Source organism: Microtus pennsylvanicus, chromosome 22 (genome assembly GCF_037038515.1).
Source record: "Microtus pennsylvanicus isolate mMicPen1 chromosome 22, mMicPen1.hap1, whole genome shotgun sequence".
NCBI classification, from domain to species: Eukaryota; Metazoa; Chordata; class Mammalia; order Rodentia; family Cricetidae; genus Microtus; species Microtus pennsylvanicus.
Genome location: NC_134600.1, coordinates 33,926,715 through 33,952,537, shown reverse-complemented (window position 1 = coordinate 33,952,537; position 25,823 = coordinate 33,926,715). Strand labels below are relative to the sequence as shown.

The following is a 25,823-nucleotide window of genomic DNA, read 5'->3' as shown; positions in this document are numbered from 1 at the left end:
TTTGCATCATTTAAGCTTCTCTGGTTGCGATTGTGACACTGCCTTCATGGCAAGCGGCAGTTAGTGGGTATCCCAGTTTGGTGATGAGTTCTCTAACACTGCCCCTTGAATTAGAGTTCGGGCCCCCTATTCTCTGCACGCGATGGAGGCTCTTCTGAAAGCTTTGCCATGCTCACACCAGGTTGCCAGAAGCTGTGTGGTGAAAAGTCACTCCCTCCAGAAATGTTAAAGATGCCTGTGCCCCATGAGCAGTTCCCATTTAGCTTTGGCAAGTAGATACCAGAGCATGAAGAGCTTCAGCTGCGAACGTATCATGTAACTCTCAGAGGACCACTGTTGTCGCGGCCTCTCAATTAAAATGTATTGAATTTCGGGGCACGCGACTTAAAGACAAATAAGTCTTTAAGGGGGAAACACAACGAGTTGCTCTCTAAAAATTTATTGCAGATGGTTTTGTAAACAAAGAAGATCTCATCGCAATTAATATCTATAAAGTAGAGAGAACCAAGAAACTACAGTCAAGTCGATTGGGCAGACAGAGGAACAGGTAGTCGCTATCACCATGGAAACAGGGCACTGTAGCTGTCTAAAGAGGATTGGTCCAGAGGCCCAGACCCTTTCCAACACAAGGGCAATAAGGATTTCCCTGCATGTGTTTGGTAGCCTCGAGAGGCATGGGTTTGGGGCAGTGGAAGAGAAAAGTATTATTTCTGTGGCATTCATTTTACACAGGATGACTCAGAAGACAGACTAAAAGTTAATGTCACTGTCCTGGCTAGTTTTATGTCAGCTTGACACAAGCTAGAGTTATCTAAAAGGAGGGAACCTCATCTGAGAAAATGCCTCCATGAGATCCAGCTGTAAGGCATTTTCTTCACTAGTGGTGGATGGGGGAGGGTTGTGGGTGGGGCCATCCTGGGGCTGCTGGTCCTGAGTTCTATAAGAAAGCAGGCTGAGCAAGCCAGAGGAGCAAGCCAGTAAATAGCACCCTCCATGGCCTCTGCATCAGTTCCTGCTTCCAAATTTCTGCCCCGTTTCAATTCCTGTCCTGACTTTCTTCGATGAATAATAAACCAAATAAACCCTTTTTTTCCTAAGTTGCTTTGGTCATGGTGTTTTTTTTTTTTTTTTTTTTTTTTTGGTTTTTCGAGACAGGGTTTCTCTGTAGCTTTGGTGCCTGTCCTGGAACTAGCTCTTGTAGACCAGGCTGGCCTCGAACTCACAGAGATCCGCCTGCCTCTGCCTCCCGAGTGCTGGGATTAAAGGCGTGCGCCACCACCGCCCGGCTGTCATGGTGTTCTTTACACGTATTGTAACTGTTAGTCTCTTCATGTTTCCTTAACTGTCACTGTTCCTAAGGGGGAAGAGCTATGTCCTGGAGTCAAGTGGCTCGTGAGGGCTGTTTGGGTGAAGGCCTCGCTCCTTTATCCTTCAGCCCCTGGCATCCAAATATCCAAAGAGTCTGGAATATTCGGATGGAAGCTCTACCCCAAGCTCCCTTCCCTGGAGCTGCCTCAGTCCAGACTTCACCCTGGAGAAAGCCTACCAAATGATGACTCCTCCCCTGAGATGCTCAAAACCACTCCCATTGGGTATTTAAACTGCCTTTTTCCCCAGGGGGAAAAAAAAACACATGGTTTTCTGGTCTTCCTTTTCCATCTCCTCTGGGGGTCTAGAAAGCCACCAGGGAGAGTTTGTATCCATTAAACCTGAGCTTTTTCTAATTCGGTTGGATTTGGTCTGATTTGGATTGCTGCATCAGGGGAGAGGCTTACTGGGGTGCAGGAACTTTTCAAGGGCTCTGCATCTACATGACCAATAAAAGTGAGGACATTTTATCCCACCTCAAGGAGTCCTCACCCACAATGGACACCTCAAGGTGTAGTATTAAATTATGGAAAACTAAGGGCTAAGTCACAAAAAGCATGTCTCCTGTTTCTCTCTCCCTCACTTCTCAAGTCAAGTCCAGCTGGTTCCTGAATACCGTCACCTGGATGTCCAGCAGCAATCTCAACAGCAGAGGGATGAGTCCACCAACTTCCCCCAAAGCAGATTTTGTCTTAGTTTCTAACTGTTAGGGATGAGGACTCCCCTGTCCTTAGGCAGGACAAAAAATTATGGGGACATAGGAAGAAAAATGGACTCTGGAGTCTGGCTGAAGCCTTTTGCCAGCTGGAAAACAAGGATCCTAACACCGTTAAGTTTTGCACAAGGTCCCCCTTTCCTCCCAGCTATGAACCTACACTTTCCTGGGAATCTCACCCGGAGGCCCGTTTACAGTAAAGCGTACCCCCGAATGCCCTGTGCCGCTCTGGGGGCTCCTGGTTTTCCTTATCAGATTGCAGCCCCCTCCAGTGCACACCAGAAGTCACTTGTCAAAAGAGAAAAAAAGAAAGGACGTTTCTTGGAAGTCCTTTGAGATGTATGCATGAGAGTCACCAAAATGGTGTATTTCAACTGCCCAGACACGTGAGTGAGACTCTCCCTCGAGAACACCATACCCAGGCCTTAGCCTGTTTCATCTTTTCCTCGAGCGTCTTCCTCTCAATCCCCTTGCTTAAAATCTATGCCCAAAAATGCCTTTTAATAACTGGCCATTCTTCTCGAGAAGCATACCCACACTCTCTGGTGTGTTTCTTGTGTCCCCTGTCTGGTTTTAAACCCCAACTCTGTTTCATAGTGGCTCCTTCTGAAATTCTTTTCTGAAGCCAAGAACCCTGGGCTGGCTCGAGTCAAGGTTCTTAAAGAGTTGGGCGGGAACTGGCAGCGGCAGTGGCGAGCTACGCTTCTGCCTTTGCCACCATCGTTCGTGCAAGCCACAAGCATGGGGTCACGCTGCACTCCTTAAAGGTAAAGGTTCATTTCTATTTATTTTGGATATATGTGCGTGCCACGTGTCTGTGGGAGCCAGAAGAAAGCAACGGATTCTCTGGACCTACAGGATGTTGTGAGAGCCCTGCATGGGTACTGAAGTATGGTCTTCTGCTAAGGCTCTTAGCCAGCCTTCTGACCTAGCTGGCCTTTTACATTGAATGACAGTTTTTATGATAGACTTTTGTTAGATGTTCTGTTACTGTTGTCATTCCAGAGTGCTAGAAGCACACAGCCCAGGGCCTGGTGCATTCTAGGGCCCTGAGCTCTGAGCTGCATCTCCAGCCCTGTTGGTAACCATTTGCAGCGAGCATGTTTTCCCAGGGCTCCTCCAAGTGTTTTTCTTAACCACCTCACTCCCCTCATCAGAGTGTGATCGAATTAGACAGGACCCGGCAACCCCATCACATAGCTTGGCTCTTGTTCCGTGCCGGGACAGGAGCCCATCAAGTTGGCGCGGTCTTCCACGGAGAAAACTCGGAACCCGGCAGGAAACGGAAATGAATGCTTGCGAGGGTTCACGCTGTGAATTTTTATTTGCTTCGAATTCATTTCCATGTTGAAAATTCAGTTTCTTTCTGTTCTTGCATTATGCCCCTGGTAGAGTAGCCATTTAAAAGAGAAACTTCCCAATATTTCTTAAGAAAATTCATCCCACGAGAAATGTGAGCTGACCCTGCAGATATGCGGGGCCCTTGATCAAGGCTAAGCCTGAGCGCGCACCAGCCTAGGAGGACACCGGGGTGAGGGCCACAAGTGACTTTAAGAAGCTACAGGCCGCTGCATGATTCTGAGAGCTGCTATGAGCTGAGGGTGGCGTTAACATCTTCTGTGCTTTTACGATGTGATGTTTACCCTTTAAAAAGACGCAATCACTGTTTAAGAGACGGCAGTCTTTGACTGGAGCGCACTGATCCTCAGCGGAACTTTGCCAGGGCAGACTGCCCTTGGCAGCGACTCCAGGAGCGGTCTCTGCTCAGAAGCCTCCATTCCTCACTCAAGTTTTAAAAAGCCTATAAATTTAAAAGTGGAAAAATTGCGAAATTCGCAGATCATTCAGTATCCCGACTGTAGAAGCAGCCAGCCTTTAAATGACGACTCGGTCTTTGCCATCAAAGCTTGCGTTTTCTCAGGGCAAATGCTGCGGACTCCAAACGGTGCACAGAGTGAGTTTTGTGAACTCTCCTTAGTCCCCCAGAACTCTCTCTTGTGGTTGCTGCCTCCCTCTGAAGCGCCCTCTCTGGCTTTGTGCGTTTTCTTTGGTCACCTCTTCCCGGCACTCTGAGTATCCGAGTGCGCTCTCTCCTCTGTCCCTTTTGAAGATGTGGTTTCATTGGTCTGCCTGGATGTTCTCCTCCTTCATTTCAAACAGGTGCATCTTACTCATCCCTTAAGGCCAACGTCAGTTACCAGATCATCCAAGAGGAGCCTGGGATCCCCGCAGCCTTGGGATGTCCTTTCCTGTGAATATCTTCAGAAGAATTTCCTTTTCCCGTCTAATACTGTAAGCTTCCCAGCAGTGGGAGCCCAGCCACAGGGAAATGTCTGTGTGTATTGTTCAACAGGAGCGTGCATGAACAACTGAAGGGAAGGACCTTTTTTTTTTTAGATATCTCATTTGGTTCTGTGCTCCCTTCTTGCTTAGTTAAGATTTATAATAAGAATTTACCTTGGTTTCATAGTACATCTTATCTGTTTTGACCCAGATTGAATAACACACAACATACATACATACCTTATGACCTATAAAGCAATCTGTAAATACAAGCTATTGCTAATTATAGGAATCACTTGCTTCTTCATCACCATCATGATAGAAGAGAGGAAAGGAACACAGGAGGAAGCCCTGCACAATGAACCTAGGAGAGAAGCAGCTGACTGATTGAGAGGGACGTCGGGAGTGGGGCAAATATTGCTTCTGTGGAAATAACGCAGAGAGGGAGAAGACTCTCCTTGAGTTGTTAGGTACAGCCTTGCAGGCATTCTTACAGGACAGCGTTGCTGCTTTGATTTTGTGATTCAAGATGAAATCTTCAGGAAGAGACTCTCATTGAATTCTTGGCAGGTAATTTAAACTCCAGCTAATACAAAGAAATCACCACGAGTGTGGCAGCAGCAGACATGAATGGTAAGACAGAGTTTAAAACAAAGGCAAGCTTGCTGAAGCAGAAATAGTTTCTACAAAGGAGGAAAACACAAGCAGCCCCTTTCCGTTTCCAGACGCTGTTTAACTGCTCAGGCAGGAAGAGCCTGGGTAATATCTCAAAGTCATTTGCCCGAGCAGGAATGGAGGCTCCCATCGGCAGCCCAGCTGAGCTTCTGCTGCTGCTCAGAAATCACTTACGTTAGGTCGTGAAGTCTGTCTGCCTAGTTGATAGAACAATAAACAGAAAGAAAACCAGAGGGAACTTCCACTGCAGGCGGTGTGTAGGCTCTCTTCTCCCTTCCCTGCATGCAGCTGAAGGCAAAGAGGAGCATCGCTCTGCACACTTGCCTGACCAGACATACTATTCCCCAGAAGTGACCCCCAACTGGACTCTGAGCAATGCTGCTCTTTTGTCCAGGATAGTAATTTCTGCTTTGCCGACGCAGACTGTCTTTCTGCATTTCCGTGCGGACTCTCTGTGAGCGTGAGGACTCTGGACCTGATGTGGGGGCCGTGCAGGTTAAAATGTGAATGCTTTATCAAGATGCGTGGCAGCCATGCATAGCGGCCAGGTACAGTCTTGAGAGCAATGTAACGAAGGCATTATTTTACAGCTGTGGACGGAGAGAAAAGGAAACGGGCTGTGGAGGCACCAGCGTGTAAACAGAGCGGCGCTGTTGCCACCTCTAGCCTGAAAGACCCGAGGAAGGAAAGAGAGGTTACTGGGATCAAGAAAGAGAAGCATGCAAGAGAGGCTGCCTGCTTGGAGTTAGAGCTGCAGAGAGAAAAAGTTCTGCTAGGCCCGGAGCACAGCTTCAGGGAGGAGCAACACAAGAAAAACAGTCATCGCAGTGCAGAGAGAACACTGAATCATGGCACTTCCTGCCCCATAGACTAAGCTTCCAAATTCCTGGAAGCTGGGATTATGTTACTTTATATGGAAAAAGGACATTCTATCTATCTGTCTGTCTATCATCTATCTATCTATCTATCTATCTATCTATCTATCTATCTATCTTCTACCTACCTATCATCTATCTATCTATCTATCTATCTATCTATCTATCTATCTATCTATCATCTATCTATCTATCATCTATCTATCTATCTATCTATCTATCTATCTATCTATCTATCATCTATCTACCTATCTATCTATCTATCTATCTATCTATCTATCTATCTATCTATCTATCAATCTTCCTACCTACCTACCTACCTACCTACCTACCTACCTACCTACCTACCTAGGGCTAGGGATGAGATGTGAGGCCTTGTGCTCTACCCCAGTCTTTTCTGTCCCAGGGACTGAACGCAATGTGTCACACATATCAGAAGAGGGCTCTTCCTCTGAGCTACCTGAACTTCACCCCAACCCAACATTAAGGTTCATGAGATGAGCTATCCCGGAGTATCTGGCTGGGTTCAGTGAAGTCCCAAGAGTCAAAATCTAAGGGAGATGAAAGGAAAGAAGCAGAGGTCGGGGAGGGGAGAATACACTGAGCTGCAGGCTCTGAGGACTGAGGCCTGGGCTAGAAGCCAAGGCAGGCAGATGGCTCAGGACACTGGAGAAGGTGACATTTTTCTCTGGACACTTGTTGCAGAAGCCAGTGCTGCCAACTTGATGCCTCCCTTTCCACCCAGTGAAACAACTTGGACTTTTGACCTCTAGGATTGTGAGATAGTCAGTGTGCATTGTTCCAGCCATGAAATCCATGGGCATTTATTAGAGCATGAATACAACACTAACGTATATAGTCTCTTTCTGTTGATATTTCTCAGTGGCCAAATCTAACATACACCGGAGGCCAGGAGCATTTTGGCAATCCAAACACATTACCCCAAGAACGCCGCACGGGGCAGGGATGGAAAGGGACAGACTTGGACGAGAAGGCAGACTACAGGAAGAACTGACATTGGTTGATGCAGGGAAGAACGGACATACTAAGTGGTGTGACAGACGTGGGGGTTAAGAACAATTCACGAGCGAGACGTGCAAGTTGAACGCTGTTTGCTTTGTTCAGTTCACGGTGGCAAGGTGGTCTTGGGAACCTGGCTGTGCTGTAATATTTAGTTTCAACCACGGACCTCCCTTTAAGCCCCTTTGTAGGAAAGTCAGCAGGATCAGTGGTGCTCAGAGATACCCTTAGCCATTTGCCGTTCCCTCAGCGAGAGCGAGAGTAACTCCCTCCTTCCCTCCAGCCTCCGCTCCACTTCCACGGCCCCCTTCTTCCCCTCCTCCCTCGGTACTGTGACCACTGCTGGGACTCCTCCCAAGAAGTCACTACTGTCACGTTATGCAGCCCAGCCTCTCCTCTCCCAGCACCTGTCCTAATCCTCACGGTCTCCATGCCATGTGGCTCCTTATGAATCTCTAACACTGTAGTTTCTACCCCTCTCCTGCATTCAGCCTGGCCCATTTCTTACCCAGGTCCTGGGTTTCCTGTTTTGTTTTGTTCCCCCCCCTGGCCCTTGACCCTCATCTATGGCCACTGAAAGGTTCTACTCAGATTCTCCATGCAGCCATCACTGGCCATTGCAGGGACAGTTCCTCTTCCTTTCTCTCTGGTCCCAATACACTACCGCTTGCCTCTCTTACAGCGCTCAGGGCATCAAAGCCTCTAGAGATGTTATATGCACTTTATTCCTCCTACCTTTCAATTGACAAAATTATCAATTTTGGGAAGTGGGACTACGTCTTTGCAATACTTCCTGGTGGTAGTACTGTATTGCTTAGGAATAATAAAGAGTAGAATCTCCTTATAAAAGGGGCGAAGATTAGTCCCATTCCTGCTGGTGGAAGAGGGAGACGCTGAAGAGAGATGGGGTGGGCGTGAGAGAGGAGACTATGCGTCTTTGGGCTCTCACTCTTAGAACCACAAGGCAGGATGTGCCTTTGTGCTTTGCCACTACTGATAAAGATACTTGGAACGAGATGAAAGCTTCATGAATGGTTTGTAAAGAAACACATACCTACTTGACTTTGGGCTAAGCTAAAGTTCGATTTCTGTGGAAACAAGGCCTCAGATATTTTTAATACTTACAATCTTAAGAAGGTAGAAAAAGTTATACAAGGGAAGCCCTTCCTGTCGTCTTCAGCTTTCGGAGAGAGGTAACCCTGTAATGCTTTGCCGACAAGTCCCGGAACGGGATAGCCACAGGCGGAAGCAACCCTTTGCTGTTTGCGTTGCTACGTCAACTCACATAACCGGCTAAAAGCAGACAGCGCTTGTTCCCATGAGAAGCCCTGGGAAATAAACTCCTATGGAACTTCTAATTATACCCCAGAGAATAGCTGGCGAGCAAAGAGCATGCTATGTTTTTATAGTGATGCTTGTAGCATTTAGTGTGTGCATGTCTGTGTGTCTGTGTGCATGTAAATGCAGGCAAGTGAGCAATGTGGCTTTTTAATAAATACAAAGGGGTGGGGGATAAATGAGGAGAGGGGACAGCTGACGATAGTCATTAGTCTCTACTCGCTACTATGGTCTGGGATGAGTTCCCCAAATTCGAGTGAGGGAAACCTGGTTCCTTGCACATCAGTGTTGGGGCAGGGCCTTTGGGGAGGTGTTCCGGTCTTGAGAGCTCCTTCCTGAGGAGTGGATGGGTAAAAAGGGCCATGGGAGTGGGTTGGCCCTTCTGTGCTTTCGCCTCCTGCCCTGCCCACACAGAAAAGGGCCCATGCTGGATCCTGGCACCTTCATCTTGAACTTTTGAGACCACAAAACGGAAGCAAACACATGGCTGGTCTTCATAAGCGGTTCTCAGACACTCTGCCGTAGCAATGGGAAGACACCCACAAATTACATACAGCAGTAGAGGGCAAGGAGCCCACTTGTTTCCTCTGGGTTTTATTTTCCTCACTTTAAGTGGGTACTCTGAGCTTTAGAGAAAAGTGGGGAGCTATGGAAGACACACAGTTTGTAGGGGTTCAAGGCCAACTCTAGGTTCTCTGACTCTACAACTGAGGATACTTTAGCACCCCAGGGAGGGAGAGAGACACGGGGGTACTCATTTCTTGAATGAGATAGGATAGAGGAGCTTATGATTCTTTGCCTTTGGGGTTGTACTAGCCGCTTGTGTGTCTGCTTGACAGAAGCTAGGATCATCAAAGAGGAAGGAACCTCATTTGAGGAAAAGTCTCTATGATCTCCAGCTGAGAGGCATTTGGGCTGGTGATGCCGGGTTCTATAAGAAAACAGACTGAACAAGCTATGGGAAGCAAGCCGGTAGGCAACTCCCATGGCCTCTACATCAGCTCCTGCCTCCAGATCCTGCCCTGTGTGAGCTCCTGTCCTGACTTCCTTCAATGATGGACATGGTATGGAAGTGTGAGCCACATAAACCCTTCCTCCCCAAGTTTCTTTGGTCACGGTGTTCATCACAGCAACCGCAGCTCCAAGACAGGGGCATTGCTTACGAATAACAAGGCATGATGAGGGTGAACACACTCAGAGTATGTGTTTGAAAACATCATAACGAAACCCATTATTCTGTAAGCTCAAAATAGGCACCATCACATGTTCCAAGCCACTCTAACAGCCAGGCCACGCCACGGGGGAGAATTCGGCAGATGTGTCAACAGCTGGACCCATGAATAAGCCTTCCCAGCATGAATGGCTCTGAACGTCGCTGATCAACATAACCTTTCTCTTCAGATAACTGCGCAAACTCCGTGGCGTCTTAGCCCAGCTGCACCACGCATGTCCTCTGGCAGCCTTGGAAGTGTGCACAAAGTGTAACATAGGCAGGGACAGTCACGGCGACAGCAGGCACTGGGGTCTACTACCGTGGCCGTAATGGACGTGCGGGCTTCCATTAAGAGTTTAATTTTAAGGCAGCTCCCCAGAGAGCCTTTACTCATCATTATGGTATTTGGTGTTAGCAGCAATGGGTGCTGATTATAATAATTTTTCTAGTGAAGTACTAACGCTAAATAAATAGCCGGAGGAGCATCGTGGCACCGTCATTATGGCACACAAAATAAACATTATCCATTTATCTTCCTTTACTATTTAAAGTCACATATTAATTACTTGAATTTTGCGATAGGGATGTAGCCGAGTGTCTGAAAATCTTGTTTCTGTTTGAGTTCATTCAGATTGTCCATCCATGCGTGAGAACAGCTGAGCTATGAAATTGGGCAACATGTTTTCTGGCAATAATGAGCTGATAATATTCCTTAGGAGTATTCAAGGGACATCACTATCGATAGGCTAATTGGAAATAAAAAGGCAAAGGTTTCGTAAATCACGAGACTAAAAAGCCCCCGGGTTAGGGTGGCTTTTCAGCGTGTGTCTGGAGCTCTCCCAGTTCCCCATCTAGGATAAGAACTCTCTGATTCACGCAACGGTGATGCTTCAGGATGCCCCGGCAGGTCGCCGTTTCCAAAGGGGGCTTTCCCACCCGTAACTTGGCTCAAGCGTGCTGTTCTCTCTCTTCAGTTTTGAAAACTGACTCCTGTGTCTAATAAAATGCATAGGATGTTGGGTGGAGAGAAGAAACACAGTCTGATGTAGGGATACGAGAGCTCACCCTAGTTGGGAATGTTCAGAGCCCAGAGTACTGCTTGCTTGTATGTAACAGTTAGGAGGTGAGAGGCAGTTAAGACGATAATACTCTATCATGCATAACAGCGAATAACTCAGGTTCCAGTATTTCTAGGTTCTCTACGTGAACATCTGTTCTTACATGACCAGAGTTTTGTCTCCATGTAAAATCCTCAGTCAACTAAGAGGTTTTATGCGGTGTGAGCCTCCCCGATGAGAAACACTGGCCCTTTACAACGCATTCCATGTACCCAGCACAGTTTTTGGGCCAGATTCTGTTAGAAACATGATCACATTTAATTCTGAAATGAACAGAGGCAAATCTTCCCTGGGAGAGAACAGACAGAGAATTTAGAATCAAATCTGGAAAGGAAACTTTGCTGCTGCTCCCTAGGGAGCTGATCAACGAATGACACAGGAAGAGGACTGGTATGGAGATATCAAGTTAATTTTCTGTGTCATTATTTAATTCGAACCACCCATGGTGTGGGAAGTCCTTCTGTATAAGTGTTGCTTTTATTGGTGAATGAATAAAGAAACTCCTTTGGCCTGTGATAGGGCAGAGTAGAGCTAGGCGGGGAAAACTAAACTGAACGCTGGGAGAAAGAAGGCGGAGTCAAGGAGAAGCAAAGACAGATGCTGAATGCAACAACACACCCATGCTACTTTTGTTTACATTCTCTCTCTCTCTCTCTCTCTCTCTCTCTCTCTCTCTCTCTCTCTCTCTCTCTCTTATACATCTTAACTTAGTCTAACCTCCTTAGCACTTTGTGAGCATTTGAGGATCATTTTGGTCCCCTTCATGAATCCTTCCCCTTTCTTTTTGGGACTTCAGGTTTTTATCTTGGATTATTGCTCCAATTATCACTTCCATTGTCTCTTGAGCTTTTGTGTAACCACTGGGGATGGCTCCTCAGACTTGCCTGAGTTCACCACTGGTCCCTGCATCATCAGCACAGTCCTGTGTTACTAGTGATGTCTGTGATCCTGCAGAGACATCTTGGAAAGTGGTCTCTTCATTACCAAGAGGACGGAAGACACATATGTAAACAGAAATCACAAGCTCTGTTGCTCTTCCTAGAAAAACAATCATGTAGGCTCTTCTGATGGAGAATCCTTATTTTCTAACCACCTTTGTTTTCCAAGAGCAGCACCCTGTTAATGTAAGTGGTTTGATTGAACTGTCTCTGGCCACTGAGGCGTAAATACAAAATTGATTAATTTGTCCGATAACCGCTAGCAGCTGTGCCCTGTCGGTCCCGTCCCTCCCCTGCTGGGTAGCCATTCAATTCCACTGTTTTTCAACATTTTAAGCCATTAAAATGTATAATGCAGCATCACACGGGAACCTTCCCCCACCTTCCCCCTTCTGATGCAGACTAGATGGAAGGGTTGAGTTACTTAAATGATGAAAGGTTTTATTTTCCCATAGTCTGCTCCCTCTCCCCCTCTCTCTCATTTCCTCAGTCTTCCAGAGAGGCTCTGTAGAAGGCTTCACTCCCACGAGCTATCCAGCCTTGCTGGTGGCAAGCGGCCCGCCTTCTTCTCTGTAGTTGATGTCTGCCTCTCTTTTTCATGTCTTTAGGCACACACATGGCATGTGTGTACCATGAAGTGATGCTGGGATGTTTTATATAAGCATTATCACCCCACATGGATGATACTGTAACTTCCTTTTCAAAGCCAATATTGTGTTGTTGAAATGCATCTAAGTAGGAAATATACTTCCCCCATTTAAACTACTATATAATACTCTATTATATACATGGCTTGCTATTTATTTTTCCAGTCTATTGATATCCATCTGGGACTCTCCCCTACACTCAGTACTTACAATGAAAACTCACGTTACAGTAAATATTGCTCTCTGGTGTATATGAGCAAAACCACCGCATAAACACCACGGTGGAGTTGCTGACTTGTAGGTAAATGTGTATATCCAATTTGTTGGGTGTTAACAATTTTTTCTCCAGAGACAAAAATTCACACTATCATCACTGATAAACAAGAGCGCCTCGTCCCTCATGTTATTCTCATTTTTTAGAAATGCCAGTTTCTTATTTTTAGCTTTTTAGCTCACTACTTTGGTTCTTTAATTTGTATTTTCATGATGATGAGCATCTTTTCAGATTTTTAAAGTCATTTGGGTTTCTCTTTTTAAAAATAAAACTTACCCTTCTGTGCTTTTCTCAAGTGTTTCTTTTTGGGTTGTAATTCTTGTAATTCATAGAAGTTTTTTATTATTTAGATGTCCTGAATAGCATTCATTTATCCCCATTTCAAATGCAAATTCATTTTCAAATATGAGTGGTTTTCAAAATCTTTAGGTTATACCAGTAAAAAATGATCAGAATCCAGGCTTATGAACAATGCCTTCGCCTCTTTTCCCCTGCACTTGTGAGGCATGCATTAAGTAACAACTACTAACTCAGACATCTTAATTTAAGTTTACAGACAAAAGTTTTACTGGGAGCTATTCCACAGTTTTTATGAGGCGCTCTTTAAAAAAATAAAAATTTTATTTCAAAGAAATTAGTCATATAAATTAAACTGAGTTGCAAAGAAACGAGACTTTCACGTTGCATTGTGTGTCTTGCAGCAGAGGCCCACGTCATATCCCACGGATTGTCCAGAAGTGGGTTTCACCCAGGAATAAACATCAGAATTATGTGGGGACCATTGAAAAGACACCCATCTTCTTTTAAATTAAGATCTTCTTAACACACACATGAGAGCATCATACGCCATGGGAGAGGTAGGGCTTCGTCTCTCTAAGAAAACTCTGATGCCATTTATATAACAGAGATATGCATGAAATAAAACCAGGCTCGTATTCAGAAAGGTCCCTTGCAGCACCAACAGGTAACCGCCTGTGTTGGCGCAGGAAGGCCTGGCAGACTCTCTGCCCAACTGCTGCTATGCTCTCGTGGACATTTCCAATGCATTTCCATTTTCTAGTCTATCCTTTCTTAGAGTAAGAGTCACTGTCACGTAGATATCTGGGAGATAAATGGAAAGTTTACAAGTGTTGATCATCTATATTCCCTTTACTTTTGCTAATATTTGACTTATTTAAGTACTCTGTTATCAGGTGCCTTTATATTCATAATTGTTCTATCTTCTTGATGGGTTGACCACGCTTCATCCATATCTCTTTTCACGGTGACTTTGCCTCCTGTTGCAGTTTTGACTGGTTTCTTTTCTGGTACACATATAACTTGTATCAGAAGCATATATCCTGACTCTCTTTCCACTTACGTGGGATATCTTTTCCCATCATTCCACGATCATTCTACTTCTGCCCTGAAATCTTCTCAGTGATGAAACACTGAAAAATTTCCCTCTAGATGAGGAGAAAAAGCAGGATGCTCGCTCTTTTTCTTTTACAGAAAGGATCCCATGTTGCCCAGGCTGGCCTTGAATATACTACATAGCCGAGGATGGCCTTGAACTCTTGATTTTCCTGACTCCACTTTCAGAGTGTTGGTATCCATATCTGGGTTATGAAGTGCCAGGGATTAAACCCAAGGCTTCATGCATAGTAGGCAAGTGTGAACTGAGCCATACTACCAATGTCTAGGAAGCCCACTCTTGTCACCCAGGTCAACATAATGATAGAAGTCTTACACAGACCAAGCAAGACTATGAAATAAAAGACATGGAAACTGGAAATGAAGAATTACATGACATGATTTTTAAGTAGCAAATATAGGAACTACCAAAAAATTCATAAGAACTAACAAAAGCATTTAGTATAGTTGCAAGGTAGACAACCCACATCTAGAAATAATTGTGATCCTGTACATTAAAAGTTAGCTAGCAGAGAAAGAAATGAAGGAAAAACATCATTTACAATAGCTTCAAAAATATTAAGGAAAACAGTAAACCAATGACTGAAAGTTATAATATACCTAAAGGATTTGTGCTTCATAGTATTATTTTTCATAATGATTAATAAGAATAAGTTGAAGAAGAGGCAAATAAGAGGAAATACATATATTTAGGTGAGGGGAAGAATTAATACTGTTAAAATGTCTATACTATCCAAAGAGATCTATAGAATCAATGTTATCGCTATGAAAATTCCAACGACAACTTTCACAAAAATGGAAAAATGAAAATCAGCTTTGGAATTTACTGAGGACCTCAGAAGATTCCAGATAGCTAAAGTAATCTTGAGAATGAAGAATATGATTGGAGACATTACACAGGGATTTAAAACCTAATTACGAAGCTAGTATAACTAAAGCACTACAGTACGATATAGAAATAGACTTACAGACATAATAAAACATATTATCAAGGTATGTTTGTGCAGACATAGAGAACTAACCGTCAAAGGTACTTTTGTGCAGATATAGATATCTAATCTTCACCAAGGTACAAATACTATGCCATGAATGGAGTTAGAAAAACCAGGTATCTCCACGGATATGAAAATGATTGGACCTTTATACCATATAAAAGTATATAAAGCCGGGCGGTGGTGGTGGTGCACGCCTTTAATCCCAGCACTCGGGAGGCAGAGGCAAGCGGATCTCTGGGAGTTCGAGGCCAGCCTGGTCTACAAGAGCTAGTTCCAGGACAGGAACCAAAGCTACAGAGAAACCCTGTCTCGAAAAACCAAAAAAAAAAAAAGTATATAAAAAAACTCTAAATGAATTAAAAGACTAAAGACTAAAGCAGAGGATTCGAAGCTGTGAAATGCCTGAAGGAAACCATGCAATACGCTTCTTGACCATTGTTTTACCACTATTCTCTGTGCATGACACAAAAACCAAAGCTAACAAGGCAAATACAGAAAAGGTAGGACTACCTCAAGCGGAAGAGGTTCTGCAGGGCAAACAGCAGCCAAAGAAAGGAAAGCCAGCCTATGAGTGGGAAGGCACGCCTGGCAACCGTTTATCCGAGAAGATCTTAGTATCCAAAGTATGTCAGGGGCTCATGCAACCCCACAGTAAATATTAATAACCCAACTGAAAAGCGGAGAAGAGGGATTCAAAAGACATTGCCTCAAAGAAAGTTTATGGATGGGCAAGAGGTACAGGAAACAATGTTCAGCTTCACGATTCACCAGGGGAGGAACTTAAAATACAATCAGTTTTTTTTCCTTGGTGTTTTCCCTGCATGTATGCCTGTGTGAGAGTGTCAGATCTTACAGTTACAGAACTGCCATGCTGGTGCTGGGAATTGAACCTGGGTCCTCTGGAAGAGCAGTCAGTGCTCCTCACAGCTGAGCCATCTCTCCAGCCTTTTCTTCCTTCCCGCACATAACATTTACTTCTTTTTATTTTATGTGTATGTGTTTTGCCTGTCTGTACGTGCACCACACAAGTGCAGTACCCGTGGAGGCCAGAAGGGGGCATCGCATTCCCTGGAACTAGAGTCCACTGATGATTTTGATACGACAGTCAGTGCTGGGAACTGAATCTGGGTCGTCTACAAGAGCAGCAAGTGCTCTGAACCACTGAGCCATCTATCTCTCCAACCCGGTAAATCAGTGTTTCACTTTTATTAGGATGGCTACTGTTGAAAAGACAAGAGAAAACGAATAGAAGCAAGAATGTGGACTGCCGCGCATCCCCCCTCCCCCCCCATCTGTGCTCTAGCGCTAGAATTCAGTTCATGCGAGCTTCGGGAAAGGGGCTGGAGGTTGAGGAAACACACGCAGAGACAGACCGACACACGGACTTTCAATCGCTGGTACAAAAGCCCTCCTTTAATAGCACCATGGAGGCTTAAATACCCTGCAGCCAACAGGTGAAAATCCCATCCTCTGATCCTCTAGGCTAGGCACAGCTTCTAGTAACTTCAATTAGAAGGCTCTAGACAGGGAAGAGCAGCTGAAAGCCGGGACTCAATTAGTCTCAACAGTGGAGAAGGGAAAGCCTTGTCTATAGTTGGCAGAAATGTAAGTACCATGGCATGGCTGTGGTGGGAAGCAGTATGGTGGTCCCTTAAGAATAAAAATTAATAGCTGGGTGGTGGTGGCGCACACCTTTAATCCCAGCACTCGGGAGGCAGAGTTAGGCGGATCTCTGTGAGGCCAGCCTGGTCTACAAGAGCTAGTTCCAGGACAGGCTCCAAAGCTACAGAGAAACCCTGCCTCGAAAAGCTAACACACACTTCTGTAACTATATATATATATACACACACATAGATATATATCAATTGCTAAGAGAATAGGTTTTACATGTAATCAACTCCCTCCATGTAACTTTGTTTTCTGATGGATATGCTAACTAGCTCATACAAATAAATGTATGTACTGTACTGATATGAAAAACAACATGTTGAAAATCTCAAGTATATGTAATACTTTGTCAGTATTATACCTCAATAAAATTGGAAAAAATTTGAAGACTAGTATAAATGGAGCAAAAATTATCACAGGGTCGAAAGGAGATTGGGCAACCACCCCCTTCGTAAACCAGCATAGTTCCCAACTACAACTCCATTCTAAACATTTCTTCTTATGCCCACAGATAAGTGTAGTTTGTCAAACCTCATCAAAGAGACATCTCCTTTCAACAGACAGAGAGCAGCACAGACAACCACAGTCAAACTGCTGAGAACGAGAGACCATATTGTGCCCAGTCCCGGCGATCGGTGTACAACACAGTTCATGCACCCAAGGCTCAGCAATCATGGCGGGTATAGGAAGATACAAGAGCCAGAGGAACAGGAAGTTTTACTGCGAGAACGTGTCTCCTAGAAATGTCAGTGGTTACACCTATGAAGTCTCATCAGCATGGCTGCCTAAACAAGACCTAAACAGCAACACCACCAATGGCCGTGCCAACGTGGAAGGGGGAAGGAAGCTCCGGAGGACAATCAACCCTAGACAACAACCTGGAGAGGGAAAGAAACGGTACTCTCTAGAAAGAAACCCCACGATTGGCTCTCAGAAACCCCGTGACCAGCCCCGAGACAATAGACGGACAGGTAGTATTATCTAAACGGAGCAGGTTGCAAGTATGTACTGATAAATGGTGTATGTGTGTATATGCACACACAGACATAAAACAACAATGTAAGGAAAAGGGGCCATGGATTTGAGAGCCAGGGGCATTTATGGGAGAGGTTGGAAGGAGCTGGGAAGTGATGCAATCATATTAAAACTCCAAACACATGGAAAAATTTACAAACTAGCTTGGGTATAGAAATCAAGGCGAGGACTAAATGGTGCTACAAGGGACGTTGTACCAGAGAAAGACCACAGGAAGGACCTGAGAGCCGAACTTCTTTGAAGCAGTGACGTGGAGGTGTGGTGGCCCTCAGGTTATTGCTCCTTACCCCATTTTTTTTTTAAAAAATGAATTAGCTAACTAAGTGGGTGTGCATGCACGCATGCCTGGTATGTGCGCGTGCGTGTATCCATATGAGGGCGCGTGTGTCAGACAGTGCGTGTAGGAGTCAGACGACACCGGCATTGCTCGCTTTCCTCCTTTTACCACGTACTCCTGGGGGCTGACCTCTGGTCTTTAGAGTCCGTGGCCACTCCTCGGGCCACTTCCCTGGCCTTCCGTCCTGTCACCCGCTTCCCAGGGAGTCTCTGGGGTGCTAGAACCGTTGGTTGGGATTTTCTGTGACTTCTCCATGTGAAGAGAAGGCATCTGGCATGTACGATCACATCTTGTGCTTGGCTGCTCCTGCTCCCAGAGCTTTGTCTTCTCTCTCGTGTCCAGGCGTGAAGTTCCGCCAAGGCCCCACTTAAACCTTCCCCCCCATAAGGTATCTCTCCAGGACACAAGTCCCCTTCCCTATTGCAGAGGGAACGTTTCTGACAGGGGGGATCTAGAAGCTTCTTGCAGGCTAGGCAAGTGCTCTACCACTGACGCACACCCCGGCCTAGCGAATTCCCTCTTCTCATAGGAATATAACATAACACACAGCTCTGTTGTTCTTATAACAAAATTGGCTTACCCCTGAGTCTCTTGGCCCCTTCTCCTCTTCTCCTCCAGTTCCAAACACTTGAGTCTTGTGAATGGCCAGCAATCTCTAGACTGGGTTCAGCTCTCTTACGTCCCTGAGTTCTCTTCCTGTGGTTTCAGCCTTTGTGGGGACCATAGGCTTAGTGTGCCCACCGTAACCACTCTCTTTTGTGCTGCTTTCTTTGGGCATACAGACGGTCCTTCCCCCTCGCGTCCTGTGTCATTTTGTGGGGTCTGTGCTTGCCACACGTCTTAGGAATATTTACCTTATAGAATGCCATCTAGAGAGAAAGTATTTTTTTTAAAAAATTTTTTAAAATTGATTTTATTGAGAGGAAGTCTAATTTTTGACAGTAGATCCAAATCCCCTCTTGAGCTTATTCAATTGCCAGGCTGTATTTCAATGACTGGTTTAGAAATAGCAATGACACTCACACCCGTCATCGCGCACTCAGCCTTGCTTGTGTGTTACCGCTCCGCGTAGATACACACCTCCAAGGCGCAGGGGCTGAGTTTCCCTCCCTTCCTCCTCATTACAAGCCATCATTATCTTTAACTGATTAATTGATTAATGGCTTAGAAGGCACAAGGCAGTGATTTAACATTATCGTCACCACATTTAATTAGCATAAAGACTCGGCAAGGCGCATGCGCATGCGCTGTGATCCACCCTGGGGTGACGACAGGTCGCGCTTACTCAGTTCTTAATCGCTAAGCCGCAGTCGTGACACTTAGGCTATTTTATGATCCTCAGTGATTTGCAGTGTTTATCTGCATCTTTAGAAATGTTTACTCTGGTTAAAAAAAATTGAGTAAATCCATGTTCAATCGCTTAGATTAAAAAGCATGAAAAAATCACGCACGGGTCTGTCTAGGCTACGAAGGGGAAGGTTTCTCTCTCACACCTGCACGATTCTGAAAAGAACCTTGCGCTTGCTGAATTTAATGCTGCCTTAGCTCACACGGGGAGCTGGAAAGCAGAGAGAAGCCACTGGCAGTTTCATTTTGTTGGCGGTCTGCGGGGAAGTGAACGGGCAGGTGAAGCCATGAGACGTATTTCTTAAAGATGCTTTTGTTCAGAGAAGCCAGGGCCCCGTGTGCAGGAGACAGGCGCTCTACCCAGGGAGCCACCTCCCTCCCCAGTTTCTGCTTCCTGATCTTTGAGGTTGTGGTGGATGGAGGTGGGCACAGAAGAGACAGGGGACACTGTCATTGCATCTTCCAAAGCTGGCTTGTGGCTACACAGGTATGCTGTGGGATAATCGTTTTGTATACGATGAAGATGGGTCTTTGCCCAGGTACCTTCTGATTGGCTTACTAAGGAGCTGAGCAGCTGGCAGCTAGGCAGGAGAGGATAGGCAGGACTTCTGGGCAGAGATAGGAACTCTGGGAAGAAGAAAGGTGGCCTTTGTCGGCCAGACATGGACGTGGGACATGTACGGAGGAGCAGCAATGAGCCATGCGGCAGTATACATAGATTAGTATAAGTGGGTTAATTTAAGTTTTAAGAGCAAGTTGGGAACAAGCTAAGCTAAGGCAGAGCTTTCATACTTAGTAAGAAAGCTCCATGTCATTATTTGTTGGCTGATAGCCCAAAGAAAGCCCAACTGCACAGGCGCTTGTCCTATTAGTGCTGTTTAGACTGCTCAGATATCTTCTCTTTTCTACTCTATTGCAGAACAATGGTGTAGCTAAACTGGTGCCACCGAGGGCCGCTGAGAACGTGGGAGAATTTCCTCCGTGTGGAGGTGGAGGTGCCTGGCAGGAACTTGTCCACAACGTAGTACGGATCTTTCAAAGACAAAAGGGTTGTAAGGAGAGAAACAGACAGAACGCTGCCCTGGGGAAGAGCAGGAGGAAAGACATAACTGTGTGAAATGGCGCTGTGTGTCCCTGGACAAACATGACTGGAGTGTGAACAGGGACTAGGGTGGCAGAAAGGAGTGGGGGTTTTGTTCAGGAAAATAGGGATGGCCTTCCTTCCCGTCCTTCCTTCCAAACTTGGGAACATACTTGGATCTCAGCCTTCAGGTAAAGACAACTTGTTAAAGACTCCTGGGGAAACAAAAAAACTCAATACTCTGTGATTTAGAAATACAATTTTGGTAGTTGTCTGAAGCGTGGACGGGAGAAATTAAGGGCCGATGGGATCCGTCTGGTCACAGGAATAGTTCAGGGTTACGAAGATGAGGGTCTACTATGGTGGAGGCAACGGAATGAAAGGGGTAAGGCTTGGTTTGGGAGCTCACCCAGGTTCCCATACATACGTCCATTTCCAGGAAGGCATCAGCCTAAGGAGGCCATCTCGGGTTCCTTCAGACCGGCTCCTGTTCAAAACTGAGCACACTGTTCCTGAGCTTGACAGCTAGTTGTGGGGAATTGCTCAGAGGATTTTTCTCAGTCCGCTTTAACACAGTGTATGCCTCTCTGTTTTTTTACGGCCCCCTTTGGAACTAGGGAACCGTGTTTGAAATGATCTCTCTCCGAAGTTTATTAATCCATTTTGCTTACTTACACCTGACCTTAGCTTCTCTCTCTCGGAGCTGTCATTTTCTCAAGGTCTTAGGCAGAATCAGTGTCAACACGAACACATCGAGGAGTATCTTCTCTTTTCGCAAGAAGCTGAAGCTACCGACAGTGGCCCAGAGACGAGTGGGGAATTCATCCTCTTGGCAGATAATCACACAAAGATTCGAGACCCTGGCTTGTACAGTAAGAGCTGGGGGTCGGTTTTGAACGGAAGATAAGTACCTCGGACACCCAACAGGCTGTTGGAACGTCAGATTAGGCAGTTAGGAGGAGCATCAAATAGTCCTGCATCTCCCAGCCTCTGAGTGACCGTACTGTGAGATTCTGGATCAAACAGGAGATGAAGCCCAATATGAAGAGGAGCTCATTGGAAACCATGCATCAAAGTCGGATACAGGGGAGGTGCCACTCCAGTACGACAGGGCACAGGAGGGTACGGTCACAGGATCAGAAGGGGGCTGAATCTGTGGGCGGTGGCTGCCCGCAAGAGCAGTGCACTTGGGGTACAGCAGCAGAGAAGAGAGGGGCCCGAGAGGAATCTGAGACCGGAGCATCCAGCTTCAACTGCTGGAGGACAAATGCCATCACTTACGGAATCCACAAAAGTCACTTCCTGGAAGCAGAGGGTAGGAACGGCAGGGACCAGAAGCTGAGGGAGCGGGAGAAGGGGAGACGCTGCGGAGGGTACGGAAGTAGAAACAGATGACAGGCGGAATACGTTCAAGAGGCTGCAGCTAACGACAATATTTCCTTTTAAAAATACGCAAGCGGGAGGTGAGCATTCTCATGAAGCTGTCTGCCACGGGAGGTAATGTTGATTAGCCGTGTTGAATTACTGTTCAATGTGTATATATCTAAAATATCATGCCGCCTACGATAAATGGGAGATTCAACGCCAGCCACCAAGTTGAGCTACAAGTTCAATAAACAGACCCTCTTCTCAATGTCTTCCGAAGCGCTCTGCCGGACAGACTAAGGACCAAGGGATGCTTAGCGGCCATTTTCTGACTTGAAAAGCAGAGTAGGGGAGGCAGGCAAACTGAGAGGCCACCAGAAGAGCTCTGGGTGGGGGAGAAGACAGAGAACTCCACGAGCAGATGGCTCACCTGCTCAAACGCTACCCTGGGGACAGAAACAGGGACGGTGCTCATGTTCTCATGTAGAGATGATGGCTCGGTCTAAAAGAGGAAAGAACACCCACAAGTCTCTTCTCACTGGAGAGGAAGCAAATGTGTCCTCAGAGCCTTGTAAACTTCTCCCCTCGTCTGTAGGCGTGCCCTCCTAACCCCAGGAATAATTAAACTCTCCCCACATCCAATTTATCCAATCACCTCTCTGTCTCTCCGCAGCACAACGCAACCCTAGCGCTTTTCCCTTTGATTCCTTAACAAACCCTTAACTCGTCCCCCTGGGAAGCGGCTGTTGAAATGGCTCAAGGTTGGGTACCCAGCAGAAGAAACAGAGCAGAGAGATGGAGGCCTGCTTGTGAGGATAACGAGGCCCGAATGAGGAACAAGGTAGTCTAATGCCAAGCCAGCTTGCCTCTACTCCCTGCTGCCAGTCTCTAATCAAGCTCCTCAAAGGAGCTCACGCAACTCATTTAGCACATAGTGTTCGCAGGTCGCACCCTGAACAGGGAAGGGGAGCAGATTCATCTCATTTTCCTCCCTAAAAGGCCCAAGCAGAGCCTGGAGGATAAAGGAGCCATCCCTCACTTGCAGACTACCTGGAGGATGATCCAGGTAGGGAGCTGATCCAACCGGGCATCGGGACGAGTGGGCCATGATGACAGGAAGAGGGCACATGCGTTGGAGATGACCTCGCTGGGATTACTGAGCCCCAGCATGCACAGGTGATGAAACCCTGCATCCCACATCCCTTGCGTGCTGTGCCTCAGCCCGTCGGTTTTCCTCGCTTCTGCAGTGAGGCCGCTTTATTCCCTTTTAAGTACCGGGTTCTCTCTCTGCTGAGGGCTTAGCATCATCAACCTCAGCTTGTTTATCTGCCCTGACCTGGAAGGACTTAGCGCTGCAGAATCTTCTGCTAAGCTCTGGTCTTCCCATCAGACCCGCCGAGCGGCTTTCCTGGGCGTCTTTACTAATGGCCCCAGTGCACCCCGCTATCGAATCTGTTCTGTCATGTTTTGCAAAGACCCACTTTTGATGTTTTTCGTTATTTTGACCTTACTTTGTTTTCTTTCTTTCTCTGTCATCCACACTTGGTGACAGGCAGTTTACAGGAGAAGAGAACAGGTCCTGAAATGTCTCAAAGCTGAAGATTAAAGAGATTGTGAAAGCACCCTAGAGTTTACAAATTCTACTTCACAGACACTGTGTAATTTGTAATAAATAAGTGTATCCTCAAAGGCAACGTGTTTACCTTAGGGCATATTATTTTAAAACAGTAAGAGGCGACTGTGAGCTAGTTGGACGTTATCTTTGTTCATCACCGATGGAGGTGCCCTCTGTCTGGTTTATTCGCCTCGGTGGCCTCCACTTAGAAGGCACAGCTCGTCAGCTTCCGGAGGAAAGGAACCTGAGTGCTCTGCCCTTCGAAGGCTCCTGTGTACACACGACTTGGTATGGATGAGCACCACCGTAAGCAGTGCTGGGCACCGGGTTACAGGACACACATCCAGAGCAGCGTGACTTCTGCTGTCCCGAGGCCCTCACGCTCGAGAGACTGCCTTCCTACACAATCACACAGGAAGTGTGAATGAGGACTGTGACAGAGAGCCGTGAGCGCCAAAGCCAGTGGATGCGACCAGATCGGAAGTAGAGAGAAACCAGAAGTTAACCATGTGAGGGGGAGGAGGCAGGGCATCGAATAGAAACACCGCCCTGGAGCCCACTGGGGCTCCCCGTGTCAGCCACAGCAGAGAGGTGACTGAGCCAAGTGAAGCGTGGGAGGGAGGGGCCGGGCAAGCTCGTCATCAGGACTGATCTTTACCCTGAAATAAGTGGGGTGCCCCTGAGGGGTTGTGAACAGTGGGCAGGTGGTTCGGCGCAGTGCTGGAAAAGGGAGCCAATAAATCTAGGAGGTGCAGGAGATGGAAATCTCAGTTGCTTACATTTGAAAACATAGAGCCTCTCGACACACACCACACACACACACACACACACCACATACACACACACCACATACACACAAACACACATACACACCACACACACCACACACACCACACAGACACACACACCACACAGACACACACACCACACACACACGTCTTTAATAGAATTCTATTAGGAATAAAGAGAGACTAGGGAGAGAAAGGAAAATGGACTCTGTTGAATTGTACGATACGAGGATGCTCCCAGTCCACAAACTGCTACTGTTTGGTGACATCCTGCTGGGCAAACATTTCCTCCTGTCTCTCAGATCCATATAGGACCCCCATGGTGTTTATAGACTCTCAAAACTGCCCAGAGGAAGGACACGGGGTGAAGATTGTTGTAGCTGTGAGCCCTGTGACAGGGGAGCATGTCCAAGGTTGTGCGTGCTTGTGTGCGTGCATGTGTGCGTGCGTGTGTATGTGTGTGTGTGTGTGTGTGTAGATTGCAATTAGAACCCTACACAAGCTAGACAGTGCTTTGCTGAGCTACGGCCTCAGTCTTTAGCTCACTGTTTCCACCCCGTTCTTTCCCACTGGAAGATTCTATGTGTGTGACAGCCTCTTGCTGTCAGGGGCAGCCAGTCTTACCAACAAACCTAAAGGCATGTTACTCCAAGGTTGTGCGCTAGACCATTCAAGACGGTTTCTCTCCCAGTTTAGGCAAGGTCCCCAGCTAGGCAGGCCTGCCTATCCGTGTTCCTGACATGCAACCTGGGTGCCGGAGAAGACCGAAGAGAATTCGTCTGAGTGATTGCTAGGAATCTGTTCGCTACTAAATGTCCCTTCTCTCAAAGCCAGTTCTTCTCAGACACCACAGGGCTTGACAAATACCAAGTAATTCAGACCACCAGGGCATCCTACACGTGAAGGCCACCATCTTTAAATTCCATACACGCCAGTGAGACATACGGGCCACATTTATACATATTTTTGTCAGTAGACATATTTGCCGAAGTCTTCCAGCTTTCCTGAGTTAGCGTATTGTTCTGAAGGTATGTAAGACCCTAGGGCGGTGCCAGGGCCCACAGCGGGTTTCTGTAGAAGCCGCTTTACCCCCTTCCCACAGCTGCCCTCTGTTCTCCTGACATCTGTCTATAGGACAGTGATGACTGAAATTCTCATGAGGCCTATAGACACTCCTTTTGTTTGACCTGCGTAGCTTTTCAAATGAAATATTTTCAAGTCTAGCGAACTCTTAAACAAAACAACACAGCTTTCAGCTTGCAAAAATCAAAGATTTAGGACAAGGAAGCCTGGTTCCTACTCATCAATAGTTGGTCATGGTCTAAAGGCTTTAGAGGCCTCGCTCACACACGCCCTGCAGGGCTGCTGCTGGCACCTGAGTGAATCAGAACCAGGGTCCCCAGTGCCGCTGCGGGGCAGAGGAGGAGAAAATGTAGCAGCTCCCTCATTCTTCCGAAGACCAGCCGCGGGGGCTCTCCCAGGGCTGCAGAGACACTGCACAGATGCGCAGACATTGCACTGGCAAAGACACACTGGCAAAGGTGGCTCTGTGGGCAGGAGACGCACCCAGCTGCGGACTGGAGGGACAGAGGAATGAGGGGGAGCGTATTATGGAACGAGCATGGGACCCCATGAGGGTGGTCTGCAGGGCCTCTGGGTGGCATTCTAGGTGGGTGGAAGGGTTGTTACAGGTAAGAGCTGCTCTCAATTTTGTT

General features: G+C 46.6%; 1 protein-coding gene across 6 annotated transcripts in view; it reads right to left on the bottom strand.

The window, feature by feature from the left end:
• Nucleotides 1–25,823, bottom strand: part of Magi2 (membrane associated guanylate kinase, WW and PDZ domain containing 2) — a 1,214,245-nt gene that overhangs the window by 45,736 nt on the left and 1,142,686 nt on the right. The gene's annotated exons all lie outside the window — the stretch shown is intronic.